Source organism: Tamandua tetradactyla, chromosome X, assembly GCF_023851605.1.
Source record: "Tamandua tetradactyla isolate mTamTet1 chromosome X, mTamTet1.pri, whole genome shotgun sequence".
Classification (NCBI taxonomy): Eukaryota; Metazoa; Chordata; class Mammalia; order Pilosa; family Myrmecophagidae; genus Tamandua; species Tamandua tetradactyla.
In genome coordinates, this window is record NC_135353.1 from 33,272,597 (window position 1) to 33,285,859 (window position 13,263).

The 13,263-nt window shown below is 36.4% G+C and overlaps 1 protein-coding gene and 1 pseudogene across 5 annotated transcripts in view; both read right to left on the reverse strand.

The window, feature by feature from the left end:
- The window catches only part of SLC25A14 (solute carrier family 25 member 14), a 132,187-nt gene that overhangs the window by 106,565 nt on the left and 12,359 nt on the right, over positions 1–13,263 (reverse strand). The gene's annotated exons all lie outside the window — the stretch shown is intronic.
- LOC143671768 (serine/threonine/tyrosine-interacting protein pseudogene) lies at positions 10,062–12,053 on the reverse strand (annotated as a pseudogene).

The window sequence follows — 13,263 nt, forward strand, 5'->3', positions numbered from 1 at the left end:
TAAAATTATGAAGCATGTAATAACATGGATGGACCTAAAGAACATTATGCTGAGTGAGTCTAGCCAAAAACTAAAAGACAAATACTGTATGGTCCCAATGATGTGAATCGACATTCGAGAATAAACTTGGAATATGTCATTGGTAACAGAGTTCAGCAGGAGTTAGAAACAGGGTAAGATAATGGGTAATTGGAGCTGATGGGATACAGACTGTGCAACAGGACTAGATACAAAAACTCAAAAATGGACAGCACAATAATACCTAATTGTAAAGTAATCATGTTAAAACACTGAATGAAGCTGCATCCGAGCTATAGGTTTTTGTTTTGTTTTGTTTTGCTTTGTTTTGTTCTTACTATTATTACTTTTATTTTTTTCTCTATATTAACATTCTATATCTTTTTCGTTTGTATTGCTAGTTCTTCTAAACCGATGCAAATGTACTAAGAAACGATGATCATGCATCTATGTGATGATGTTAAGAATTACTGATTGCATATGTAGAATGGTATGATTTCTAAATGTTGGGTTAATTTCTTTTTTTCCGTTAATTAATAAAAAAAAATTGCAGAAAAAAAGAAGAGAAAACTAAGAAAAACATTTACGTTAATAAAAAATATACAGATATATGACAAAAATCCTAAATGTGTACACAACGTATACCTAAGTGTGGTACACAACGCAGAAATGTGGAAAACGTCAGTAAAAGAAATTGCTAAATAAGTCTTTCAAAGTGAGGAAGAGATTAAGACATTCCAAGACAAACAGAAGCTGAAGGAGTTGTCATCACTAGATTGGCCCTACAAAATATGCCGAAATCGAGTTCTGCAAGTTGAAAGGAAAGTATAATAGACAATACATGGAAGCCACATGAAGAAATAAAGATCTCCAGTAAGGATAATGATATGGGTAAATATGAATGCCAGCATACTGTATTTTCGGTCTGTAACTCCACTTTTCGCTTCTTATAGGATCTAAAAGGCAAATGCATTAAATGCAAAGATAAATCAGTGGCTTGGGACTCATAATGTATAAACATGTAATTGTGACAAGAACTACATAAAGTTGGGGGATAGAAAGGTATAGGAACATAATTTGTGTATACTATTGAAGTCAAGTTGGTATTGAAGTGTGGTGGTTGGAGCTACGTACCCCAGAAAAAATTGTGTTTAAACTTAATCCATTCCTGTGGGTGTGAACCCATTGTAAGTAGGACCTTTTGATGAGGTCACTTCAGTCAAGGTGTGGCCCTACATCAGTATAGCCCTTACTCCCGTTACTGGAGTCCTTTGTAAGCAGAATGAAATTCAGATAGATAGAGAGAAAGTCAAGGGAAGCAATTAGCTGTGAGGATCAACAGAACCTGGAAGAGAAGGGAGAGGCAAGGAGAGTCTGCCAGGGTCATTGCCATGTGATGGAGGAGCCCAGGACCAAGAATCACCAGCAGCCTGCCCCAGTATGTCTGCCTTCGGGAATAAAGCATCGCTTTGATGACACTTTGATTTGGACTCTTCCTAGCCTCAAAACCATGAGCTAACAAGTTCCCATTGTTTAAGGCAACCCATTGCATGGTATTTGCTTGAACAGCCACAGGAACTAAAACACAAAGCAAATAAAATTCTTAAAGATGTGAGATGTTCAACTTGAGCCCCATGATAACTACGAAGAAACTGTCAGAGAAAATGCAAGCTAATAGAAACAGAAAGTATGGTACAGGTTGCCAGGTGGAGGAGACAGGGGGAATGGGATGTTAACACATAATGGCTGTAGGGTTTCCCTGTGGGGAGATGGGAAAGTTTTAGTAAAGGAAGATAGTGAGGATATCATAATATTGTGAATGTGACTATTGCCACTGAATGGTATACTAGGGAGTGGTTGACATGGGAAAATTTATGTTGTATATATTTTCCCACAATTAAAAAAAAGTTTAACTAAATAGACAATGACAAACAGTTGCAATACATGATCCTGAATGGGAACTAACAAGGGAGGAGAAAAAGCTCAAAAGGATATTAGTGAGACATATAAAAATTGAAATACAGACTGTAATCTTTTTATCAATGTTAAATTTTTTACCTTGATAACTATGATATTAAGTAAATATCCCTATTCTTAAGAAATGTGTATAACTGTACTAAGTGATCAAGGAGCATGATGTGTACAACCTGTACTCATTTTTCAGAAAATGGATTGATAGAAATAGAGATGGACAGATAGATGGATGGATAGATAGAATGATATGGCAAATATGGCAAAATGTCAACATTGGTGGATCTGGATATATGGGGGGATGATAATGTTGGAGTTCTCTGCATGAGATTTGAATTATTTCTGTAACTGTCCTACAAGTTTGAGAGTATTTCAAAATAAAAGGTAAAAAAAAAAAAAAATTAGCATGTAAATGTAAAGGATCCCAAATACCTAACACAGTCTTGAAAAAGAAGAACAAGTTGGAGAATGCTCCCTTCCCAATTTCAAAACATACTACAAAGCTACAGTAATCTGGGGCAGCCATAAGATTAGAAATATACTTCAGTGGAACAGAAGTAAAATCCAGAAATAAACCCAGACACCTACGGCCAATTGATTTTCAACAAGGGTACCAAGGCCATTCAATGGGGAAAAAAATCTTCGCAACAAATGGTGTGAATGGATTACTGGATATCTAAATGCAAAATAATTAATTTGCACTCTTATTCCATACCTATACAAAATTCATTCAAAATGGATCAAATACCTAAATATAAGTTCAAAAGTATAAACTCTTCCAAAGAAACATTTATGTAAATCTATGTGACTTTGGATTAGGCAATAATTTAACAAATATGATAACAAAAGCACACACACAAAAAGAAAAAGTAGACAAATTCAACTTCAGAAAGAATAGTAAAAATGTTTGTGCTTTAAAGGAAACTACCAAGAAAGTGAAAAATCCCACATAAAGCAAGAAGATGTCTGCAAATCAAAATCTGAAAACGTACTAATAGCCATAATATGTAAAGAATACTCACAAATCAACAATAGAAAGATAAACAGCCCAGTTAAAAATATGGGCAATGGGAGGTCCAGGGAAGATAGCAGAATAGGGAGCTCCAGGATTCACTCCTTTAACTAAAATAGCTATTAAACAGGTAGAAACTGTCTGAAACAACTTTTTCATGCTCCAGAGACAGAAGAACACAATACAGCATCCAAGGAAGAGCAAAAGAAAAGGCAAAAAATTCCAGTGAAAAACAGTGAGTTGATCTCCCCACACAGTAGCTGCAGGCATGCACCCCTGACTTACGCAGTAGGCCACCTTGGGATTCAGTCCCTGGCTGCCTCACTGGGGGATGGAAAGTGACATAAAAATCCTCTTCCCATGATTGTATAATGATATAGCTTTCACAATGTGACTGTGTGATTGTGAAAACCTTGTGTCTGACACTCCTTTTATCTACCTTATCAACAGATGAGTAAAACATATGGAATAAAAATAAATAATAGGGGGAACAAATGTTAAAAAAAATTTAGTTGGAAATGCTAGTGATCAATGAAAGGGAGGGGTAAGGGGTATGGTATGTAAAAAAAGTTTTTCTGTTTTTGTTTTATTTCTTTTTCTGAATAGAGGCAAATGTTCCAAGAAATGATCATGATGATGAATATGCAACTATGTGATGATATCGTGGGTTACTGATTACATATGTAGAGCCGAATGATCAAAAGGTATGAATGTTTGCATTTGTTTGGTGTTTTTTGGTATTGTAAAAAAATTAATAAAAAAGAACATGGATAAAATAAAACAAATAATAGGGGGAACAAAAGGTAAAATAAATTAGGTAGATGGAAATACTCATGGTCAATTGTGTGTATGTTTTTTTTTCCTTTTTATTTCTTTTTCTGGAGTGATGCAAATGTTCTAAAAAATGATCATGGTGATAAATATACAACTATGTGATGATATTGTGAGCCATCAATTGTACACCATGTATGGAATGTATATGTATGAAGATTTATCAACAAAAATAATTTTAAAAAATGGCTCAGGAGCTGTCAACCTTCCAACTTCTTGGATATAGGGGAAAAAAATAAAGGCACAAGTTCTCCTTTGTAAAAAAAATCCTCTTCCCCTAGAATAGTGGGTCACTGATCATGGTTTTTGATTAGGGAATTCGGATCGCTGGGTCCTAGCCCTGAGCTAGTGTTTCAACCTACTTTGGAAATAGGCAGCAGCAACCATTATTTCTCCCTGCCCCAGACTGGGGTAGAGACAGTGGAAATTTTAAAATGCAGTGCTTCCTCAAAGCTACATGGGATGGTTAGCTGAAGTACTGTATTAGCTGGGCAGGCCAAGAAAGCACAGATTTGGGAAGCTGTCAAAGAGGCTTCCAGCAGCCTTCTTGATATGCTCCCAGGACACTTTGGACACAGTTTGTGCCCCCTTTGTGGGTCCCTGACCCAGTTTTGGTGGGGAGATCCTGACTTGGGCAAGTCCTCTCCTGGGTGAAACCTCCTCTCAAAGTTTGCCCTCCAGGAAAAAACAGCCAGAAAAGGAAAGGAATGTAAAAAACCCATAAAGGCAAAAACAAGTAAAACAGATCAAGATTTCCAGAGAAGGAATAGAGGAAAGGAAGCTTTCTCCTGGAGGTGAAACAATTGCACAAACAGTGCAGTCTTAAAAATTGTACCACATACCCAGGGCAAAAATCGAGTGAAGAAAAGCTGAAAAAATCTGATAAGTTAAATACAGGCTATTCTAAATGTTTAGAATAAGGGGAACCAAGCTTCAAAAAAGAGCCTGACCACAAAACTAGTCAACAATAAAACCCTAGCCAAGACAGAAACTTAGCTTCAAGGTAAACTCATCAAGGTAATCACATGCCTAGACAACAGCAAAAAATTACAAGCCATAGTAAGAAAAGGGAAGATATGGCCCAGGCAAGGGAACAAATTAAAACCTCAGATGAGATACAGAATTTGGACCAACTAATCAAAGATGCTCAAGCAAATCTCCTAAATCAATTCAAAGAGATAGAGGAAAAAATAGCTAAAGAGATAAAGGATATTAAAAAAACAATGTATGAGCATAAAGAACAATTTGAAAGTATAAAAAGAAACATAACAGGGCAGTGCGACGGTGGCTCAGTGGCAGAATTCTCTCCTGCCATGCCAGAGATCTGGGTTTGATTACCAGTGCCTTCCCATGCAAAAAAAAAAGAAAGAAAGAAAGAAACATAACAGAATTTATGGGGATAAAAGGCACAATAGAAGAGATTAAAAATACATTAGGTACATACAATGGCAGATTTAAACAGGCAGAAGAAGGAATTAGAGAACTAGAAGACAGGACACACAAAATGTTACAGACAAATTGGATAGATCATTTAAACAATCCAAACACACGGAGCCCAGAATAAGAAAGAGGGCCTTTAATCCTGTATAGATTGATATAATGCCTGGATACATCCCAGAGTATAATATCACTTCCAAATCCTGCCTTCCGTACAACATCAGGACTCAATTTTGTCAAATTTTCTGCCACTTTAATACAAGGGTCGTCTTTCTTCCAGTTTGCAATAACACATTCATCATTTCTGTCTCAGGCCTCAAAGGAAGTACCTTTAGCATCCGTATTTCTACCAACAGTCCCTTCAAAGCAGTCTAGGCCTTTTCTATCAAGCATCTCACAATTCCTCCAGAATCGTCCCCATATCCATTTATAAAGTTGTTCCAGCATTTTTGGTATTTGCAATTCACCAAACCCCACTTCTTCATACCAAAATCTGTTTCAGTTTGCTAAAGCTGATAAAATGTAATATACCAGAAATGGGTTGGCTTTTACAACGAGGATTTATTGGCTTACAATTTACAGTTCCTAGGCCATGAAAATGTCCCAATTAAGGCATCAACAGCATGATACCTGGACTCTGAAGAAAGGCCGCTGGCATCTAGGACACCTTTGTCACATGGGAAGGCAGATGGCTGGCATCTGCTGGTCCTTCAAGCCCCAGTTTCATCACTTTCAGCCTCTGATTCCAAGTGGCTCTCTCTCAGAGTGTCTGTTAGTATCTTTCAGCATTTCTGGGCTTTTCTTCCTCTGTAAGCTCTCTCTCCAAGGGTATTTCTTTGGGCTTTTTTTTTTCTGTCTTTTATCCTCATAAAGGGTTCCAGTAAAGTATTAAGACCAACTTTGAGTTAGGTGGGTCACATTTCAATTGAAACAACCTAATCCGAAGGACCTAGTCACAATAGGTCTACACCCTTAGGAATGAATTAAAAGAACAAGGCATTTTGGGGGTACATAGCAGCTTCAAACTAGCACAACCACCTTTGGACATTTTCTTGGCATCAAACTATAAGCTGAAAAATTCTCTTTAAGTCAACCTATTTCATGGTATATGCTTTAAACAGCCTAGTAAACTAAAACAAACTTGAATAGACATTCCTCCAAAAATATACTAGTGTCCAATAAGCTCTTGAAAAGACACTGAACATCATCAGTCATTAGGGAAATGCAAATTAAAATAACAATGAGGTATCACTTCATACCAACTAAGGTTGCCATTAAAAAATAACTGAAAAAGGGCGGGCCACGGTGGCTCAGCAGGCAGAGTTCTCGCCTGTCATGCCAGAGACCTGGGTTCGATTACCAGTGCCTACCCATGAGAAAAAAAAAAAAACACCAGGAAAAAAAAATAAGTGAAAAGGATGAATATACAACTATGTGATGAAAAAAAATAAAAGAATGTTCATATTGTATGTAGATTGGTTTTATTAATAATTTTTTTAAATACATGAAATGAAATCATTGCCCTCCCCAAAAGTCTCCCTGGTGACATGTGAGAGGACTCCCAGGAAGTCCAGCCCTGGCACCATGGGATCAACAATTCCGTCCTAACCAAAAGGGGGAAAAGAAGTGTAATTAATAAAGTATCAGTGGCAGAGAGAGTTCAAATAGAGTCGAGAGGCTACTCTGGAGGTTGCTCTTATGCAAGCTTTAGGGAGACCTTGCTACCTATCCTAACCTGCCAACCCCCAACCAGGACCATTCCAGTCGATCCTAAAGAACACCTAGGGCAAGATATAAGATTCCACAAGGATTCCAGGCACTAGAGTAACTCGCCAGAAACCTACAACCTCCAGATGGATCCCTGGTCCAGATAAGTTCTGAAACCTAGCCCAGCCTCATCAGAACATCAGATAGTTCCATCTCCCTACCCCATATTAGTGACAGACCTTTCCAATAGCAAAAATGTAGAACTGCCATAATCCAAACAACCCTAAAGAGACAAGTATGGAAAAATCAAACTCGATGGTGGAGTTATGCATAGAAGATAGGACTTAATAAGTGAACATGAATGCTGAATCATTAAATTGCTATCTCCAGTATTTTAGGGAAACTAGAAGTAAAAACCTAAAATTGTGAAATTGTAACCCATGACAAAGTCTGAAATATGTTCTACAACTAATTGTGGTGCTGTGCTTTGAAATTTATAGCTTTTCTGTATATATGTTATTCACAAAAAAAGAAGGCAAAAAAAGTCTATTGTGATGATAAAAATGTATTTAAGCCTTCTAATCTCCTATATTCTGGAGCAGACTAGGAGGAAAAATATGAGAGGATCATATGGTAGCCCATGACAAACTCTGGGATGTATCCGTTAAACACTTTTTGAAGAGTGCTTTGAAAACTATTGCCTTTTTATTTCTTTGCTTTGTATATGTGTTACCATACAATAAAAAAAATGGTTAAAAAAATAACTGAAAAGGGTACACAGATAGTTTAGTGGTTAGAATGCCCACCTTTCATGCGGGAGACCTGGGTTCGATTCCTGGACCATGCACCCAAAGGGAAAAAAAACAAACTGAAAATAACAAGTGTGGAGAGAATGTAGAGAAATCGGAACCCTTACACATTGCTGGACGGGAATGTGAGGTGCAGCCACTGTGGAAAACACTTCAGCAATTCTTTACAAACTTAAACAGATAGTTTAACTTAAGACCTGGAAATTCCACTCCTAGGTATATACCCAAGAGAACTGGAAACATGTGTTTACAGAAACCTTTGTACATGAAAGTTCATAAAAGCATATTTGATAATAGGCAAAAAATGGAAACAACCCAACTGTCGATCGGTGACAAGTGGATACAGAAAATGTGGTCCACCCATATGGTGGAATATTATACAGTCATGAAAGGGAATGAAGTACTGATATATGCTTCCACATGGATGAACCTTGAAATTATACTAAGTGAAAGAAAGCAGATACAAAAGGCCACATAATGCATGAATCTGTTTACACTAAATGTCCAGTAAAGTCAAATCTATAGAGAAAGCAAGTAGAAGTATGGTTTCATAGGAGTCCAGAACAGGGGATATAGTAAATGACTGCTCAATGTGTACAGGGTTCCTTTTCAACATGATGAAGATGTTCTGGCATTAGATACTAGTGACGGTTGCACAACATTTTGAATATACTAAAAACCTTGTATTTTACACTTTAAAATGTTGAATTGTGTTGTATTTGAATTATATCCCAATAAAAAAAATGATGTCTCGAGGGTGCAAGGGTCATTCAGTGGTAGAATTCTCACTTGCCACAGGGGAGACCCGGGTTCGATTCCTGGGCCATAAACTTCCCAAAGAACAAACAAATAAGCGAAACAAACAAAGCAAACAAACAAACAAAATTCAACAGATGGTGCTGCAATAACGGGATACTATAAATGGAAAAATAATGAAATGTGACCCCACCATACAGCATACCAAAAATAAAAGTGTTTTCTCTAAAAGTAAAATGCAAAAACCAATAAAAAAATGTTATTTCATTTCTAATCCCACCAAATCCAGATAGTAACTAAGGACTTTTTGTATGTTTCCTTTCTCTTCTAATCTTGTGTGTGTGTGTCCATATACAAATATAATATATATTTCAGAACTAGAAGTGAGTTCATACTCTAAATATAATTTTATAAACTACACTTATGAAAACTTTCTAACACACAGAAAAGTGGACACAATAGTATTATTAACTTCCATGTACGTACACTCAGATTCAACAATTATTAAACTCATGGCCAATTTTGCTTCATCTCTATCTCTTGATTAATTGAAACCAATCCCATAATCAAATAATTTCATCCATAAATATTTCATTAGACATAGCTAAAAAATAACAGCACTTTTAAATACAACAATACCATTATTACACCTACATTTTTATAATAATTTTTAATACAATCAAATACTCAGTGTTCAGATTTCCTCCAATTTTCTCATGAGTGGTTTTTTTTGGAGGCCATAAGGATTTATCTTTTTATATTTTAAATGATACCAGGCACTTTCCTTTTTTGGGTTTCATTTAGGGTAAAAAAGCAAATAGGGCTACACTGGTGTTTTATATTCTATTTAGAACCATCTCAGACCAAAAAACATGTTCTCAAAAGAATAGATAAAAGTAATGCAAAAAGGGAAGCCACTTGAAATATCTAACACTAACATTTGTGGGGGAGAATCTGATACTACAAAGTAAAACATCTTCCTCTATTAAACTTTTTTAATGGAATAAACAAATTAGGAAGGTAACAGGACAGGACATAATAACTGGATCACATTAAAGTAAGGAAAATTAGCTAATGACATGATTTAAAGAATATTAATGAAGGCTCAAGAAGAGCTTGGGTTAAAAAAAAAGAAGAGTTTAGGAAAATAAAAGGACAATTAACATATTGAATTATGCTAAAAAAGAAAAAAAGGGCAGATTCCTGCATTTTGTTAATGTTTCTGTAAAAGGCTCCATCATAAAACTGAATGGTAAGATTATTTTAAATATATAATATATATAAAACACAAAATGAATTTCTTAGTAAATTCTTTTGTTATAAATTACCCAAATTGTATGAACAAATCCCCCTAACTTGCATTTTCTTTAAAGTAATAACTTTATATCATACAAATACATTTCAAGTATGAAAAATGCATTATTGCAATAATACCTCTTTGCAAGTCCAAAATTCTTGGTTTACAATAAAACCGTAAAGTGAAAATTTTTTTAAAAAGGAGTAAAATCATCAGTGCCATCTATTGCAGAAGTTCAACAGCTTCTTAAAGTGTTGCTGAACGAGTGCAGAGAAACATGTCTGGAAGCAACATATACTTGAAAAGAAATTGCTTGTTTTTGCTTGTTTGTTTTACCATTTCACTTTATTATCGCCTCTTGTATTTTCTCCTTCCCAAATAGAAATTCATATCTTCTATACTGTTGTTCTTGAGTCAGTCATCCTGTGCAGTTGTCACTTGCATGTTTCCAAAATCATCGTCTTCTTCATGTGTCCTCTTCAAACTCCTTATGGTACCAGAATGGACAGATAATGACCGTTCTATCTGTAGTGGTGACATCATCTGTATGTTAATTTTGCTAGGTAGATGGCTTCATATTTCCGAAGTTGACAGACAAATCCAGCATTAGGATTAACACAAAATCTTCTTTCTTTCACAAAAGCAAATGCATCTCTGTATTTCATTCCAAATGTTTCCACGATGTCTGCAATAACAAAGGCAGCACTCTTGAAGATCCCTGCATTTCCACGGACAAGAACTTTTCCTCCAGTTTGTAAGCGTCCATCAATAAATTCTTTAGTCATGGGGGAAAAAAAATCTATTATATTTTCAACTGGGTTATCTGCAATATCCAAAGCTAAATAACTAAATAATTGCTGAAAGTTTGATTTAATAACGTTTGCTTCAGTATTTTGTCTTATGTATATCATATGAGTTATTCCATGCTTCTGTAGTATAAGAAGCCCAGAAAAGTTGGTTAATAAGGTTTCTTGGTGAATGTAGCCCGAAGTTCATGCCTTGCTTTCCATAGCAGAAGAATATGGACCTAAAAACAATCCAGGTAAAATTTCCTGCATCTTTCGTTTCACGAAATGGGTCCATTCCTCGGCATCTTCTTTGCACTGTGCTAGGGTGGGGAACTCCAGCTTCACGTCCTCCGTGGTCCCGGCCAATGGGCTGGTGGGTGGGAGGACGAGTTACCCGGCCAGCCAAACTCAGAGCCGGTGCAAGGAAGAACAGGTGGGCCGGAGTTCTGGCCGGCTTACAACTAACACACGCAATCTAAAGGATCCTGGGTGCAGCTACAGCAAGGAACAGGAGGATTGGACGGCTCGGACCCCGCTATGCTGCCGCCACCTCCCACCCCCAGTACTCTGCCTCATGAGTGTTTTTGTTGGTTTGTTCCAGTTGGGATCCAATACGCTCTGCTCATTGCTTTGTGTGAGATGTCTTAAGAGTTTTTAAATCTAAAACGTCTCCCTCCTCTTTCAAGTTACTTGCTGAAGCAATTCTGGGTTATTTGTCATAGAGTATTCCATTGTCTGGGCTTTCTGATTATATTATTTAATGTTTTTTACCTTCTGTATTTTCTGTAAATGATTATTTAGATACAGAAGCTTAATCAGATTCAAGTTTGATTTTTCACAAGAATTCTTCATATGTGGTAGTGTATACTGACATTAGGAAGCAAAATAATGTCTGTTTGTCTCTCTTTGTGTAGTTAAAAGCCATTGAAGATCATTGCCTAAATGCACTGTTTCATGAGGATAATAAATTGATGACATTCTATCATTTCTTGTTCACCCATTAAGTGTACTTCTGTAAAGAGAAACGTCTCTCTTATTAACTATGTGTTACCCTAAGGTACAATATGCATATGAAAGGTGGCGATAAATGCTTGCTTCTCACTTTTCTTTTCCATTGTCCAAAATTATCAGTTAGTTCCCCAGCATTTTCCAAAAGTACCAAAAGGGATCTAATGCATTGAAACAGAGTGGATATGTTTCAATCCATTTCAGTTATTATCTTAATTGATGCTCCAGTGGTCCCCTCTGACCAGCAGGAGCAGTTTCACAATGTCTCCTGAGTCTTTTTTCACATGACCCAGTGATCTCTGATACTTATCTTCTCACTGACAAGATGTTCCAGGATCATCTTGTAATTACCTGCTCCAGTCTTGAAATCGGACATACCTCCAAGGAGCCGTGGTAAGGATGCTTTTTAATGGCTGCATCTTATGGATGTACTATTATGCTATATGGCGGGAAAAACCTTTATTTATTTTGTAACTATACTCTATTATAAACTAAATACTGGATTATTTTTATTGAAATAATATGTATAAGTGACTGGTGGTGTGCTTATGAATGTTATCTATTATTGAATATTTAAAGAAAACCCGGTCAGTTGGCCCATTTATGGTCCAGCCTATAAAGCAGGGTGCATCATTCATATATTAAAGACATCTTTCTTCCTCTAGATTAGGTTTACAAACAAAGAGTTAAAAGGTATCAATGACAAACTCTAGGATCTGTCCTGTAACTACTTGTTGAAGAGTGCTTTGAAAACTATTGCTTTTTTATTTCTTTGCTTTATATATATGTGCCCTAGCGCCATGGGATCAACAATCCATCTTGACCAAAAGAGGGAAAAGAAGTCTAACTAATAAAGAATCCATGGCTGAGAGAGTTCAAATACAGTCGAGAGGCAACTCTGGAGGTCACTCTTATGCAAGGTTCAGTTAGACCTTGCTACCTATCATAACCTGCCAAACCCCAACCAAAACCATTCCAGCCAATCCTAAAGCACACCTAGGGTAATATATAAGATACCACAAGGGTTCCATGCACTAGGGTAACTTTCCAGAAACCTACAACCTCCAGATGGGTCCATGGTCCACATAAGGCCTGAAACCTAGCCCAGCCTCTTCAGAACATCAGGTAGTTCCATCTCTCTACCTAATATTATTGACAGCCCCTTCCAATATGAAAAATTTCGAATTGCCATAGCCCAAACATCCTTAAAGAGAGGGATAGAAAGATCAAAGGTGATGGTGGAGTTATATAGTGAAGATAGTATTCAACAAATGAATATGAATGCTGAATCATTAAATTGATATCTCTTTTAGTCTCCTGTATCATAGAGCAGCTAGAAGTAAAAATTGTGGAATTGTAACCCATGTCAAACTCTGAAATATGTTCTACAAATAATTGTGGTGCTGTGCTTTGAAATTTATAGTTTTTTTTGTATATATGTTATTTTTCACCCAAGAAATGAAGGGAAAAAAAGCCAACTGTGATGATATAAAAATATTTAAGCCTTCCAGTCTCCTATATTCTGGAGCAGCTAGAAGGAAAAAAATCTGAGAGGCTCTTATGGTAGCCCATGACAAACTTTAGGATCTGTCCTGTAACTACTTGTTGAAGAGTGCTTTGAAAACTGTT